At 33.6% G+C, this 17,674-nt stretch overlaps 2 long non-coding RNA genes across 2 annotated transcripts; one reads left to right on the forward strand and one right to left on the reverse strand.

Annotated features, from left to right (window-relative positions):
* Positions 1-10,153: 10,153 nt before the first annotated feature.
* LOC137022529 (uncharacterized) lies at positions 10,154-13,231 on the forward strand. The gene is made up of 5 exons (XR_010895399.1): positions 10,154-10,811; positions 11,439-11,545; positions 11,704-11,809; positions 12,127-12,239; positions 12,811-13,231. It is a non-coding gene; the product is annotated as an uncharacterized lncRNA (long non-coding RNA).
* A 1,930-nt stretch (positions 13,232-15,161) lies between these two features.
* On the reverse strand, positions 15,162-17,238 carry LOC137022530 (uncharacterized). The gene is made up of 3 exons (XR_010895400.1): positions 17,162-17,238; positions 16,587-16,659; positions 15,162-16,075 (listed from the first exon to the last, which is right to left on the reverse strand). It is a non-coding gene; the product is annotated as an uncharacterized lncRNA (long non-coding RNA).
* Between the last annotated feature and the right edge of the window lie 436 nt (positions 17,239-17,674).

Raw genomic sequence — 17,674 nt, forward strand, 5'->3', positions numbered from 1 at the left:
CAACCTATGAAAAGGAACCTTAATGTAAAGTGAAAACCTGCGAACCATTTATTAATGAGTTATGAACATTAACAACCTATGAAAAGAAACCTTAATGTAAAGTGGAACTCATTTAGTGAGTTATAAACATTAATTACCTATTAAAGTGAACCTTAATGTAGTGTGAACACACGTTAATCATGTATTTATTAATTATTAATGTACACAGAAGATAATATCTTTTTCAGATGAAATATTTTATTTTTGATGAATGTCTCAGTAAACACAACTTTAAACTTGAAAAAAATAAAAAATCTTTTACAGCACAAAGTTACAGAGCATGACTTCTCATGAAAAGTGGCTTATGCAGGTAAACTTAAATTAAAACATTCAGAGAAACAATCAAGTATTCAGAAAAGATAATAAACATCACACCTATAAGCCAAACATATTTGATACAAGCTGAATAAAGGCACCTAAATATGTATTTTTTTTAATTAACAGTTGTGTAAACCATTAAATCAATGACCTAATGCACCATTACAGAACATTAGCAGCATATTAATATGCATTTAATAGATATTTCTGATATGATAAAGGCCTCTGTAACTTGAGTACGTTATTTGGCTTTGGTCATCCGTACAGTACATGCGCGGGTGCGCCGGAGCGGTTATTTGTTTAAGATAACTACAAACTAACACAGCGATTACTAATATAATATAAACACTAGAAAAACAAAGTCTGCGATTTCACCTCAGTTAGCTTACCCATCAAATCAGTAAACACAAATTCCCTTCAACGCATGTTGGAACAGTACTGTGTAACTTCTTCTCAAAAGTGGCAAGGCTTTATTGAATGCTCACTAGCGCCAACTCCTGTCACACGCCAGAATCAACACGCATAGTGATGAGAACCCGAAAGAGAATAATAAAGTATATAGCCTACTACTACTGATTATAATAATAATAATAATAATAATTATAAATAGAAGAAGAATGCATTGCTCATTATACATTATTGTCACATTTGGTGTAAAGAGCAGTCAGGGAGCAGGATTCAGATGAAGCATTTTTTTTATTATGAAGAAAGTTATAGAAAACTAGACATGACAATAATATATTAGGCTATACTAATATATACTCTTTATATATACTCTTTATATACTTATATACTCTGTATACTTATATACTCTTTCAGGGTTACATCACTAAGCATGCGTGTTCTGGCGTGTGACAGGAGTTGGCGCTAGTGAGCATCCAATAAAGCCTTGCCACTATCATGAGAAGAAGTCATGCAGTTACCAGGGCATGCTCTAAAGTAAAATTTGTGTTTAAAGTTACTGATTTGATGGGTAAGCTAACTGAAGTGACATTGCAGACTATGTTTTTCAAGTGTTTATATTATAATCGCTGTGTTAGTTTGTATATTATATGTTTATTCGCGGTGTTAGCTTTTTATATTAAATAAATAACCGCTCTGGCACTCCCAAAAAATTACAGTATCCTTTATCATGATATCAAGAATAATTATTAATTGCTTATTAATATTTCAACAATAAAATATGTCACCAGGAAAAAAACAAAAGAGATCTGTGTCTGCTTTAATAAACACGATGCACACTACATTAAGGTTCACACAGGTTATTAATATTCGTAACTCATTAATAAATGGTTCACAGGTTTTCACTTTACATTAAGGTTCCTTTTCATAGGTTGTTAATGTTCATAACTCATTAATAAATGGTTAACAGGTTTCCACTTTACATTAAGGTTCCTTTTCATAGGTTGTTAATGTTCATAACTCATTAATAAATGGTTCACAGGTTTCCACTTTACATTAAGGTTCCTTTTCATAGGTTGTTAATGTTCATAACTCATTAATAAATGGTTCACAGGTTTCCACTTTACATTAAGGTTCCTTTTCATAGGTTGTTAATGTTCATAACTCATTAATAAATGGTTCACAGGTTTCCACTTTACATTAAGGTTCCTTTTCATAGGTTGTTAATGTTCATAACTCATTAATAAATGGTTAACAGGTTTCCACTTTACATTAAGGTTCCTTTTCATAGGTTGTTAATGTTCATAACTCATTAATAAATGGTTCACAGGTTTCCACTTTACATTAAGGTTCCTTTTCATAGGTTGTTAATGTTCATAACTCATTAATAAATGGTTCACAGGTTTCCACTTTACATTAAGGTTCCTTTTCATAGGTTGTTAATGTTCATAACTCATTAATAAATGGTTCACAGGTTTCCACTTTACATTAAGGTTCCTTTTCATAGGTTATTCATGTTCATAACTCATTAATAAATGGTTCACAGGTTTCCACTTTACATTAAGGTTCCTTTTCATAGGTTGTTAATGTTCATAACTCATTAATAAATGGTTCACAGGTTTCCACTTTACATTAAGGTTCCTTTTCATAGGTTGTTAATGTTCATAACTCATTAATAAATGGTTCACAGGTTTCCACTTTACATTAAGGTTCCTTTTCATAGGTTGTTAATGTTCATAACTCATTAATAAATGGTTCACAGGTTTCCACTTTACATTAAGGTTCCTTTTCATAGGTTGTTAATGTTCATAACTCATTAATAAATGGTTCACAGGTTTTCACTTTACATTAATATTATTACTGGTCATATTACGGGTCTTGTGGTGAACAATGAATCCGTGCAAGTTAAAACACAGAAAAAACTTGTTTGCCGCAGTAATCTTTAATCAAAATCTGAAAAGTTACTTCTGGTCTGGAATGGCGTTCCTTCTCTGATAACGTCAGTTTGACGGCTTGGGTTGAAAACGTGTAAAGCACTCTTCTGCAACCGTTCGTCTGCTATGAGTGAGATATGGAGAGGAGGAGTGCGAGAGATGGAAAGGAGGAGCACTAAAGTAAAACTCTGCTCTCTATTCAATATTCTGTTTCACTTGGAAATACGTCACAACACTGGAGAAGAGTCGTTTGCAACTTCCGGTTCACACAGACTTTAATATCTAATCAAGTTATGGTTATTATCTTTTGTTTTATTTTCAAAATAAAGTTGGAATTTTGTCTTTAAAAAACAATAATTTTGTTTTTATACACTGCTGTGGAGAGGCATCATGACCTTTTTGGAGAGTATCATGGGTAAGACAAAAACTTCTGGTAAGCAACATAGTAAGACAAGTGGCAGTCATGAGATATTAATAAGAAAGCACAAATACAACAACCTTCAGTCTAATTATGATAGTCAATTTTTGCTGCATCATAAAATAAACCAGAAATCTGGTTTTGAGTTAAATATGTTAATAAATACATTTATTAAGCATTTATAACATGTGAGTTAAAAACGGCTCACTATTTGGCAGGTATTGCATTAAAGTCGCCTTTTTATTCATGCAGTTATAACTGCATTATTAATGATTTATAATGCATTGGTAAATGACTTATTACTCATTAACAAACACCTTTATAAACCCTTTACAAAGGGAACCTTAATGTAAAGTGTTACCGGTTTTTCTTTAAAAACTGTCGTTTGATATGCTTCGTGTTTTGGTACAGCGGAGGTTCTTGGGTTTATCAGATTTCATTATTTGTTTCATGTAAGCTAAAATTAAAGTGACAAGACATTATGTAGTTGTTATGTGAGTGCTGTGCTTGTTTTGTAGTCTGTTCTTTAACAGGGAATTGGAAAATAGGACATTTGGCTGAATTTTTGCATCATCAGCATTTGATGGTAACAGAAAGTAATATTCATCTTAAATAAATAAATATATACACGCATCCCAAACATGCATAAATAATAACTACATAAATAAATGAAAATCAGTGTTCGAAAATAGCTGCACAAGCCAGAATCACAGTAACATCTCGAAAAAAGTTTTTTTTTCAAACTTTAGTAAAGATGAACTGAACTTAACAACTAATTTTAAAATGGAATATATAGGGTTCATAACAAAGCATCACACTGTTACAGGAAGCTGATTCTCTAATTGTATTAATGAGACAGATGGTCGACCACAATAGATCATTCAGTTCAGAGGTGTTTATTAAAGGTGATGGATGCAAAAAAGGAGTTAATTTGATGTAAAAACAAATTATTGAACAAAGAAAAGAACAAAGTGAAATGTCTGTCACCTTCTGATAATATTTACCAAGTTCTGTCTTTGCCTTTTCCTCATGCATATATTTTCTTTTCGAGATGGCCTATAACAACATTCATTCCAAAAACCACATGAGGGACAACTCAAAGATACATAAGCTTATAAAAAGTCATTAAATTGTGATGTATACCCAGATAACAGGGACCATCTTCAGAACTTTGGCTAATGTTCTGGCAAGGTTCTCTTAAAGTTCTTCCAGTAACATTAATAGAATGTTCATTGAGAGTTTTCTGGTCTTTAAAGGATTAGTTCACTTCAGAATTAAAATTTCCTGATAATTTACTCACCCCCATGTCATCCAAGACGTTTATGTCTTTCTTTCTTCAGTTAAAAAAAGAAATTAAGGAAAACATTCCAGGATTCTTCTCCATATAGTGGACTTCACTGGGGTTCAACGGGTTGAAGGTCCAAATGTCAGTTTCAGTGCAGCTTCAAAGAGCTCTACATGATCCCAGACGAGGAATAAGAGTCTCATCTAGAGAAACCTTCGCTCATTTTCTAAAAAAATAAATGAAAATTATATAGTTTTTAACCACAAATGCTCGTCTTGCACTGCTCTGTGATGCTCCACACATTACATAATCATGCTGGAAAGGTCACGCTTGACGTAGGTGGAAGTACGGCGGTAGGGTGAAAAACTCCATCTCATTTTCTCCTCCAACTTCAAAATCATCCAATCATGTTTCACCTTTTTTTGTAAAGGCCGTTTGACTTAGTCTTTGCACATTAGCTTTGTAAACACTGGATCGGTACTTCCACCTACGTAACGCGTGACCTTTACAATGTGATTGCGTAATGCGTGGCACATCGCAGAGCAGTGCAAGACGAGCATTTGTGGTTAAAAAGTATATAATTTTTATATGACTGAATTTCTTTCCGACATGAAGAAAGAAAAACATAAACATCTCGGATAACATGGAAGTGAGTAAATTATCAGGACATTTAAATTCTGAAATGAACTAATCCTATATTAATGTTTTCAAAACACCAGCACAAAAGCATGATTTATACGTTGTTCATAGAATGTTTTTTCTTCTTGAATGTGTTATTTGGATTGTTTAGCATTTTTTTAATGTTACTACTTGTTTCGGAATGGTCTCTGAACATTCCAAAGTAACATTCCCATAATGTTCGCAAAATAATAAAATGGAATGATTCCTTTAACATTCTTAAAACATTTAAAAAACATTTTGAATGTTCATAAACCAGGTTTTATTTTATAAAATGCATACAAATGCATTTTAACATTTCATTATATACATTTTATTTTATATGTATTACCTTTTTATTCTTTTAATTCCTTTTCCTGTTTTTATTTAATGTATTTTATATCTTTTATGTATCATCTTATTATTTCTGATTTTTAATGCATTTTAAATATTGCTGTCTGGTTGAAAGAGTTGAGAGAATTAGGAAGAAAGCATTTGTGATTAGGTTAAAAATTTGGTAAATTTGGATAAGGGGACAAACCATGGGGAAATTTGAGCTGTGGTGCATGGTTAAGATATCTCTGGATTACAGTCAGGACACTTTCCAAAGGGGAAATTTGAACTGCGTTGCATAGATAAGATATCTCCGGAAGGGGCATTAGGGCTGTGTGGCGCAGTTTGAGGCGTCTTGGCAAAAGGGGAGATTGAAACTATGTTTATCAGTTTGAAGTGCCTTAACAGGTAGCAGTCCTGTCATGTGAGGAAGATCCATTTAGATCCACTCTGACAGACAACAACAACAACAACAAAAAACTCCCTAAGACTTCCTAGCTCATCCAGATAGCAAAATTCTCTGTTTTTACTGTTATTTCTAATCCTTATGTTCTATTTTTATTATTCTTTATGTAAAGCACTTTGAATTACCATTGTGTATGACATGTGCTATACAAATAAAATTGCCTTGAAGCTGAGCATTATTTTCTCTGGGAAATGGTGATTGCATGGTCACGTATTGGTGGAATAATGACAACACGTGTCAATAATGAAGGCTAATCAGGAAGGAGGAGAAAAGAAAAGACAGGATCACCCGGGCCTGTTTTCTTCTGATATATAAATGGGACAATCTTTGAATGCTGCTGCTGCACACATATAATATGCATGCAGAGGGGATGAGCACAACAATGCTGATGAATAAGGGTCATTTTGCAGTTTTTATGAGGTCAAGCTCGCCGGGAACATTAAACTTCACAGCTTCTCTATCTATAATAAAGCTATTGTAAAGTAAAATCCAATAGAGGCTTAAATTAACTTATGGGTTTCTACTGAAACAACCTTTCATTTCCCAGAGCTTCTATAAGTATCTGAGAGTTTGACATTTCCTTCATAGCACTCCATTTTTTGGGTGCACATGATATATTAAATTACTATTTAAATTATTGATATTGCTTTAGAATTTGAATTTTACCAAATGCATTCACATGATTTGGCTCTTAAAAACTTCCTTGAATAAAATCCTTGAACTTTACTTTTGTCATGCATGCATGGTGATTCGCTGTGGACTAATGTGTTTGTTTCTTGAAGGTTTGTTCCTGTATTTATTTTTCCCTGGCTTTTCCAAACAAGCTATTGTGAATTTTTAAACAGTCTCTTATGAAAGTTAGGCATTATATTTAAGAGATGTGCACTGGAACCTCTTAAATGTCAATATGCAAATTCCAATTCTAATCCATTATTCTTTTGGGTTACACTTTATTTTTAAGGTTCACTTTAGACATTCTTCTGTATGTCAACCAACCCTCAGTAGAATGCCTGAAGTGGACAATAGAAATTCTTTTGCACCTTTCATGAAGATTTAGGAAAAGAGAGAGTTCAACCAAAAATGAAAATTGTTATTTCCTTCTTCTGCAGAAGACAAAAGAAAGTATTTTGAAGATTTTTGGTTACCAAGCGACCTTTGACTTCCATTGCACTGTATGTTCCACCGAAGAAAGAAAGTCATACAGGTTTGGAATGGCATCAAAGTATTTGATCAATTTTGGTTTAAGTTCTTATTTTCTATATCAAGGTTAAAGCTAGGTGTTGTGCCCATTCCCGATAGGCTTCATGTTTTGTCAGACACCAAGGATTTTGGTTGGATAATTGTGATTCTGAGCTTGTAAATCATGTTTAAGGAGACCTATTATGCCCCTCTCACAAGATGTAATATCAGTGTCTCCAGAATGTGTGAAGTTTCAGCTCAAAATACCCCACAGATCATTTATTATCACACACCGTTTTTGTGTGTGTCCCTTTAAATGCAAATGAGCTGCTGCTCCCGCCCCCTTTCCAGAAGAGGGCGGAGCTTTAAGAGCTCAACAACAACAAAGCTGGAGAATCTCACGCAGCCAAAATGAGGAAAGTGTTCAGCCTTACATTGTTCAAACCGGAGTCGACACTGATGGAGAGACTCAGGAAGAAGTTACAACTTTTAGACGTTTCTGAATGGTTAGTGGATAACTTGATGTAGTTGCTGTGGAGTTGATTCAACTCATCCACTAGCATGTGCCGTCATGTTCATCTTTTGTGTTTAATTGATCCTCGTTTGTGAAACAGTCCGGCATAAAATGACATCACATTAATGTTAGTGGTAGTACAATTTGTCTTGCTTGAGAAAACAAAATGGCAGTGCAGTGGGTGGAAACATGCAAATTAAGGGGTGGTAATATTATAATAAATTCCCCTTCCTATGTCACTAGGGGAGCAAAATCTGTGCCCTTGTTTTTTCACATGCTTGCAGAGAAAGGATTACCAAAACAAAGTCCTGGTTTGTCCTTTTTCATGTTTTCTACAGTTGTATGCAGAAGTTTGGCAACCCCTTGCAGAATCTGTGAAAATGTGAATAATTTTAACAAAATAAGAGAGATCATACAAAATGCAGAAGGAAACATGGTGCATTAATAGACGGGGGGTGAAAACTTTTAGAATTTGAAGATCAAGGTAAATTGTATTTAATTTGTCTTCCTAGAAACATGCAAGTATCTTCTGTTGCTTCCAAAGAGAAGTACTAAATGAAAAAAAAAAATAAAAAAAATACATTTTTAAAATTTAAAAATTTAAACAAAATAAGAAAAAGTTGGACTTCTTCATCCTGTTCAAAAGTTTTCACCCCCGGCTCTTAATGCATACTGTTTCCTTCTGGAGCATCAGTGAATGTTTGAACCTTTTTTAATAGTTGAGTTTGAGTCCCTCAGTTGTCCTCAGTGTGAAAAGATGAATCTCAAAATCATACAGTCACTGCTGGAAAGGGTTCAAATATGCAGAAGATGCTTAAAAACTGATGAATCTGCAGGAGCTGGAGGATTTTTCTGAAGAGCAGAGCTCAGTTTAACTGCTCAGAGCAAACAAGAGACTCATGAACAACCATCACAAAACACAAAAACAGTCGTGATCATCAGGTGACCACACACAGTGTTGAGAATCAATGCTTCACATACTTTTGAATGGGGTTATTTTAATAAATTCAGCTACTTTTTGTATGTAAACATCTTTTATGTAAAATATCTTAGTCAGGACAGTACTAAATAAAAAATAACATGCATTTTGTATGATCTCTCTTATTTTGTTAAAATTATTCACATTTTTACAAATTCTGCAAGGGGTTGCCAAACTTCCGCATACCACTGTAAGTTGGTAGATGCACCCGATTATAGCATTTAAACATGGAAAGGGTCAGATTTTCATAATATGTCCCCTTTAAATTATATATGCGTGAGGCGTCCTTTCTGTATCTTAGCTGGCATTTGCATTAAACAATTAATAACAATCACTCCAGCATGCATCTTTAATGAGACATACAGTGAATTTTAAACTCTACAGTTCCATTAGACGGTGCTGGGATGACAGACAAGAATATTATTCAGCAATCCCCAGCTGGCTTTCACCTCCTTCGGCCCAGAGAGACATCCGCTGTATTTCTTAATTCATGTTCTTTGACCTGAGAGAAGAAAGGTGCATGGAGACATGTACACAATTACTTTTACAGATAATGTGCTCAATCAAACATCCACTAAAGCCCATTTGGGATGCATCAACCCAGTCTCATATGAAAACGTATCCTGACTACGTTGGTCCAAAGTGCAAAATGTAGAGGGGTTACAATAATGGCCCTTAAATTGTATGACTGTTACATTTTTTTTTTGCCTATTGTTTTGCGTCCAAGTCACGTGACTTTAGAGAGCCCGGCCGTGAGAACAAAAAACATGGCGGACGTTTCTCTACTTTTTAGTGAAAAAAACAATATTTTGAGTTAGTTTCTGCATAAAAATAAGTTTTGATTACATTTTTAGCGAGAAATATATATTCTATTTTCATAATATTCACTCAGTGAATGTACATAATCACTCGCTTGCGCGTTGTTGCAAAGATTTATCTGATCTCGCCAGAATAATGTGAAACTGCTACGTTTTGGTTGCTATGAACAATATTTTATTTTCTGCATCAAAATAAGGTTTGATTACATTTTAAGCAAAAAATATATATTTTATTTTCATAATATTCATTCAGTGAATGTACATAATCACTCGCTTGCGCGTTGTTGCAAAGATTTATCTGATCTCGCTAATGTGAAACTGCTACGTTTTGGTTGCTATGAACAATATTTTATTTTCTGCATCAAAATAAGGTTTGATTACATTTTAAGCAAAAAATATATATTATTTATTTTCATAATATTCACTCAGTGAATGTACATAATCACTCGCTTGCGCGTTGTTGCAAAGATTTATCTGATCTCGCCAGAATAATGTGAAACTGCTACGTTTTGGTTGCTATGAACAATATTTTATTTTCTGCATCAAAATAAGGTTTGATTACATTTTAAGCAAAAAATATATATTATTTATTTTCATAATATTCACTCAGTGAATGTACATAATCACTCGCTTGCGCGTTGTTGCAAAGATTTATCTGATCTCGCCAGAATAATGTGAAACTGCTACGTTTTGGTTGCTATGAACAATATTTTGAGTTAGTTTCTGCATAAAAATAAGGTTTGATTACATTTTTAGCGAGAAATATATATTCTATTTTCATAATATTCACTCTGAATGTCAACCCGTTCTCACTCCTGACCGTTCTCACGCTGAAGAAGTCTCCTTCAGAACACATCGCGATATTTGGCATCAGTTCGCGTGTGCTGGATGTTGGTAAGTAGTCGTAAATACGCTGTTCTAATGTTTGATATAATGTCTTTTCTGTTTGCAGATATTAATCAGATTAACGTTAGCTCCCTCATGTTCAGTCACTGCATTATATCTGTCACCTCCGCTGAGGTTTTGCTTTTCATTGCTTTCTATATTAAATACTAAACTAGGGTGATTAAACACTGTCACGTGACGTGCAATATATTGCACAATATATATAACATATTCATATCAGGTTCAAAGTAGTACAAGTGTAGTTTCAAAATGGTATTTGTTGTAGAAGCACGGTAAAAAACAACACTTACCATGCTTTTTACCACAGTATTGGTCGTTTTAATGTGATTTTTGTTGTAAATACAGAGTGACCACAACACTTATCATGCTTTTAATGCCTAATAATGTTAAATCCAAAAACTGTAAGGTCAATAAGAACTTCTTTCCTATATATATTTATATATAAACCTATATATTATAAATAATGATATTTTCTTTTCTCTTGTTTTAGCTGAAAAGACAAAAAGGGCCTTTCGGAAATGGATGAAGGAGACAGAAAGCTGCAAAGGCAAATAATTGCAATGGTATGTATGTGTTGCTTTTAACCCTTTATCAAACATTTTATCAAGCATTTGTTAAATAGTCTCACAGTAAATTAAAATTAAAGTCAAATCCTGTACATATTTATCACCTTATTTGTAAATCAGTTGTGCCCCTTCTTGGACAGTTGGACGTCCCACACATAAAAGTTTATATTAATTCCATTGAATTCTTTAAAATGATTACAGATTGGGCCCAAAATGTTCCAATGATACATGATGTCTCTCCGCAACTCATAACTACCTCTGTTTGCAAGAGTGGAAATTATCATTTGACCTGTCACATGACATCAGATATACAATTATTTTGTCATATTCAAAATAATTGAATATCTGATGTCTATTCAATATCTAATCAGTTACACTGCTGATAATGTCCTGCTTGCATGTGAAACATGTTATTTTTTTATTTATTCTTTTAAATATAAATATAGCTTGCTATTAAAGACATATGTTTAATCATGGAAATGCCCACATATCAGTGAACTTATTACATAAATGCATTTAACATTTAATTATGCAACACTCTTTACAGAAGGAAATCCTACAGTTATGTGTAAATTGACAACTTGAATGTGATGTAATAAATTTACCTTCCTTTCTGTCTTGCAGGATTACTTGCAGTTTACAACATCAAACTCAACAGCTCTTTTAAGAGCCGACCCTCACAAGAGCTACTAGTGAGTCGCTGCAAACCTGCCGTGATCAGCCCTTTCCAGGTAAAGTTTCTAGATATTTAAATCAGTATTTACTCATCAAATGCTCTCCTGGATGGTATGGTAAATTAACTTATTTATAACTGTCTCAATTTGTATGTTTTAAGAACAAGAGTAATTGCACACAGAGTAAGTAGAGACTTTCTTGTTTTTCTGTGCAGAGAAGGAAGACCAGTCCTTATATCAAAGCAAGCTCATCGAAGTCCTTTGTTTAGGGTGAGGAAGGAACATGACCATCTCATGCCCAAAGAAGACAGAAGTCCATTGGTATGTCTTGTGTTGAGGCAATGCTGTAATATGTAGTACAGAATTTAATGTTGTTCTCTCAAAGGACTATTAAGTTCTTAAAAAGTTCTTAAAAACTGTTCCTTCTGTTTTTTTTTTGTTTGTTTGTTTGTTTGTTTTTTTAGATAAAAGCAGACAGGGAAGCTTTGGAAGATAATGAGTTAATATAATATAATATAGTATAATAGGAATTAAATAGTAAATGTTCTTTAAATTATGTGTAATACCTAGTTTTTTTGGCTTGAAATAAGGCCTTATACTGCACAGACCTAAAACATTGTATTTGTGTTTTAAAACAGATAGCAAGTGAAGTCACTAACAGAAGATCCTAGAGGAAAAACGACTGATGTGCAGCTACGGAGGAACACAAGAGGCAGAAACTATGCATGGCCATGGCTTCTTCATGAGTACAGTAAGTCCTGTGCCTATTCTTAATTCTTGCCTTAAAGTTTTTATTGCAGTATTTTAACAATTTTACATTGTACAGGTTATCACTTGGTTTTTGACCAAATTATGCTCTTGAAACAAGAAACAGAAGAGTATGTTGTCCTGAAAGAAATCAAGGCTCAAAAGAGAGCATGCCTTTCTAAAAGATCTTTTAAAACATGTTGCTGTTAATATGGGTAAAACAGTTTTTGTTCAGTACTTAGCTTACAGTCTGTGCTGCATTATATTATGTACTGCTGTTTTGTAAAGTTAAATCAGGAACAGGCAACTCTAGCCCTTTTGCTGTCTCCTTTTTGAGGTGGAGAGTTTACCTCCAACCATAATTGAGCACACCTGAAAATTTTAACCAAAGTCTTCAGGTGTACTTATAGACAGTTACAGGCAGTTGGGTTTGAGGTTGGAGCTAAATCTGCAGGACCGTGGACGCTGAGGGCCAGAGTAGCCCACCACTGTTTAAATCATGCAGAACATAAGCTGACCTGGCTGTCCATTAAACTACTTAACTTGAATTGTGTGTTTTTTTGTTTTACTTTTAGACCAGGACTGAAGAACGCCTGACAATGGGATGTTAAGACTTCTTCCTCTGGTTGAGAAAAAGCTACAGCACATCAGTGATCACATCTTCTGGTCATCAGTTGTACTGTAGAGTACAACTGAACAAACTGTTTAGAAGAAGAAGAACATGAACATGATAGAGACATGTACAGGGAAGAGCAAGAACCCAGTTCAGCTGTGATAATGAATCTTTATTTTAAACTCAATATCAAATCTGTTTTCTGGATCATAGTTGACTGGATGGGATTCTGTGGCGCTCATTTGTGCAATAGGAGTAAAGTCTGTGAATGGATTATTATGACGTTAACGTATTTTTGAAGACACGTTTTTATTTATCTTGAATCTCATTTGTCTTTATGCAAATTTCAACCTTATGCTGTATCCTCCAATAAAGTGTTGTGTAATAAATTATGGTGACCGTGGTGTTTGGTAGAGTAAATACAATTTAACTAAGCTGAGTTTATTTCATAATTTAAAAAAATGACATATAATTTCCATGATTGTTTGGGACAACAATGCACCAAAAGTTGCATATACTTTCATGTTGTGACAAGGATGGCAGTTTCCAGATAAATAAAGGGAAGGAATGTGAATAAAGAGAGGCTGCAGTGGGTTATACTGACACAAACACTTCAAGCAGAACTGAAGAAGATGGATGTTGATCATTCTGGTACATCTACTACTGCATTCAAAATGACAGCTGGACATTACTGATGTCAGGCATGTGAGGAGCAAGAAGAGGGGGTGATAATGACATTTTGGCACAGTTTCTTATTTTACTGAATAGTGCATTATCCTTGTGTAAGTAATAGTGAAGTGTAAATATAAATAGTTTTTAGTTTACTGCCAACACTGGCAGCTGGATAATGGCAAGTTGTTGTGGGTTCATCCATTATATTTATTGGTGTTCATACAAAAAAAGCAAAGAAATAATCAACTACTATTCAATTAATCAATTATTATTATTATTATTATTGTATTACAACATTTTGTTATAATATTTCCATATTTCATCAGATGGTCTCACAATACCCATCAAAAACCTATACAAGCATGATGTTAGAATGGAAAATGAGGAAATGATAAAATACTGCAATATTTAAATGTGATTCAACAACGTTTGTTATCCATGATGAGGAGTACACACCTGTGTAGATTTTAATGCCCTTCCACCCCCAAGGGGCCAGTACCGGCCCCTGGAAGAGCAAAAAAATGCACATTTCAAATGGCTGTAACACAAAGTCCGGTTAGCGTATCAAAGAGAAAATCAACAGGACAACTGCTTATGCTATGATTACTAAATAATGTTGGGCACAGTTTTCAGACATACATGGAAAGCTGGCATAAAGGTTTTTTAATAGTGATTACAGTAAAATATTAAATTTCAGCCTGTCCCTCATATATGTAATAAATGTTTGCAAAATAAACATATTTAGATATCGAGTTGTCCATTAAAGATCTTATTATTTTAACATTTATCATTTCTTTACTAAACGTTTTAAACTACATTACCCATATGTCTCTGTCATTCTATCAATGAACGGGAAACATGGCGCTGTAGTTCATTGAGAAGCTAGGGTTAGGGTTGGGATCTCGGTAAAGGAGTAATTTCTCACAACATGGAAACACTTTATAGTTAACTTAATGTATGAGTAACGTAATATTCACACTAAAACAAACTTTGTAAGATAAAGCGCCGTTTTATATGGGTTGAAAGGTAGTCCAATCACAGCGAGTTCTGCGATAGAGTCACAGCCAATCACAACACAGCTGAACAGATGCGTCACGCTTACTTGTCCATTTATGGTAAATGACGACAGATCTCCTTCGGTTCCGGCTGACGAGAAAGATTCCTTAAATATATAATTAATCTAATTAAATATAATAAAAATCACATTTTACAACGAAAGACTCCTTTGTGTTTTAAACTGATGCATAAATATATTTGAAAGAGATATAATTGCATCTACTAAAGTGCTTCTAACATTTACAGTAGATATGTAGTATATTAAAGGTATACATTTAATCACTTATTTATACCATTCTTCACCATTTGAACTCTTGGAATTAAAATAAATATAAATAAAAGCATAATGAATGTACTCGATTTTGTAATCATATTCCAATATTTAGTGTCAAAGACAAATGTAGTCCCCAAACTACTGCACAACAGTATAAAAATCAGTTAATTAAAAATATCCAGATACAGAGGCAATCTATTATAGTGAAATATAACTACACAAATCGATATGATGAAGTATTATTTTTACAAACCAAGAGATGAGATAAAATTCCATGTGAAAATAAGTTTCTTTAAAGAATAGGGGGAAAAAATAACATTTTACATTCTCAACTTTAATACAATACAATATTGTGTTTATTGTTCACTTTTACTGTAACTAAATGAAAGGCAAATTCAAATAGTTAATGCATTTTATAAATGTTAAATATTTTCAGCAATAAAATGCTTCTATAAAATACATTCATGGGTATGTTACATTTACATTATCCAGGTACTGATATAATGATACCATAGATGTAGTTAAGGTGGACATTTACTATAGTGACACTGTAATAAAAGGTTTAATGAAACAAAATGCAAGACATTTTCAAGTCCATCTAAATGAAGAGGTAACAAACTCACAGAATAATGTCCAGAATGTCAATGTGTCATTTCTGTAATACTCTATATCAGCACCAAACAGAATTAAATAAATATTGATTGTTCTCAGAGGGTTTTCCTGAACACTCTCACTAACTTCAATTGTTCGGACAAACACCTGCTATACACACATGCAGAAATACATATTTGACTATAGTCGCAGCATTACTAGAACTTTTACCAAAACTCCGGATGAGCACTGGTGCTTCTTTGGTAAAGGCAAGAATATGGAAAAAGATAAATTACTATTTTCAATATTGGTTCTGCACGTTTCAAGGAGATCATAAGGAGGAGTCCACGTGAAGACTTTTAAAAACTGTGACAGAGTGAAGGGTGCACCTCCCTGGACACACCCTAAGCATGACCAAACAACAACACCCAAAGACAGATATGAAGTGGACACCACCAGGAGAATGCAGGGGAAGACATGGAAACGAAGGCCTGAAGAATGTTGGTGTCCCATGGGAAGATGTGGAGAATGTGGTCACAGATTGGATACGTTGGAGGACACTTGTTACCCAATGTGCCCAGCACAGCACTTGATGATGATGTTGTGAGTTCATACATAACCGTAGGATTTCCTTCTGTAAAGAGTGTTGCACAATTAAATGTTAAATGCATTTATGTAATAAGTTCACTGATGTGTGGGCATTTCCATGATTAAAAGTATAGCAAGCTATATTCATATTTTAAAAAATAAATAATAAAAATAAATAAATAACATGTTTCACATGCAAGCAGGACATTATCAGCAGTGTAAATGATCATGACAAAATAATTGAATATCTGATGTCATGTGACAGGTCAAATGATAATTTCCACTCTTGCAAACAGAGGTAGTTATGAGGTGCGGAGAGACATCATGTATCATTGGAACATTTTGGGCCCAATCTGTAATCATTTTAAAGAATTCAATGGAATTAATATAAACTTTTATGTGTGGGACGTCCAACTGTCCAAGAAGGGGCACAACTGATTTACAAATAAGGTGATAAATATGTACAGGATTTGACTTTAATTTTAATTTACTGTGAGACTATTTAACAAATGCTTGATAAAATGTTTGATAAAGGGTTAAAAGCAACACATACATACCATTGCAATTATTTGCCTTTGCAGCTTTCTGTCTCCTTCATCCATTTCCAAAAGGCCCTTTTTGTCTTTTCAGCTAAAACAAGAGAAAAGAAAATATCATTATTTATAATATATAGGTTTATATATAAATATATATAGGAAAGAAGTTCTTATTGACCTTACAGTTTTTGGATTTAACACTATTAGGCATTAAAAGCATGATAAGTGTTGTGGTCACTCTGTATTTACAACAAAAATCACATTAAAACGACCAATACTGTGGTAAAAAGCATGGTAAGTGTTGTTTTTTACCGTGCTTCTACAACAAATACCATTTTGAAACTACACTTGTACTACTTTGAACCTGATATGAATATGTTATATATATTGTGCAATATATTGCACGTCACGTGACAGTGTTTAATCACCATAGTTTAGTATTTAATATAGAAAGCAATGAAAAGCAAAACCTCAGCGGAGGTGACAGATATAATGCAGTGACTGAACATGAGGGAGCTAACGTTAATCTGATTAATATCTGCAAACAGAAAAGACATTATATCAAACATTAGAACAGCGTATTTACGACTACTTACCAACATCCAGCACACGCGAACTGATGCCAAATATCGCGATGTGTTCTGAAGGAGACTTCTTCAGCGTGAGAACGGTCAGGAGTGAGAACGGGTTGACATTCAGAGTGAATATTATGAAAATAGAATATATATTTCTCGCTAAAAATGTAATCAAACCTTATTTTTATGCAGAAACTAACTCAAAATATTGTTCATAGCAACCAAAACGTAGCAGTTTCACATTATTCTGGCGAGATCAGATAAATCTTTGCAACAACGCGCAAGCGAGTGATTATGTACATTCACTGAATGAATATTATGAAAATAAATAATATATATTTTTTGCTTAAAATGTAATCAAACCTTATTTTGATGCAGAAAATAAAATATTGTTCATAGCAACCAAAACGTAGCAGTTTCACATTATTCTGGCGAGATCAGAAAAATCTTTGCAACAACGCACAAGCGAGTGATTATGTACATTCACTGAGTGAATATTATGAAAATAGAATATATATTTCTCGCTAAAAATGT

This window comes from Chanodichthys erythropterus, chromosome 7 (assembly GCF_024489055.1).
Source record: "Chanodichthys erythropterus isolate Z2021 chromosome 7, ASM2448905v1, whole genome shotgun sequence".
NCBI classification, from domain to species: domain Eukaryota; kingdom Metazoa; phylum Chordata; class Actinopteri; order Cypriniformes; family Xenocyprididae; genus Chanodichthys; species Chanodichthys erythropterus.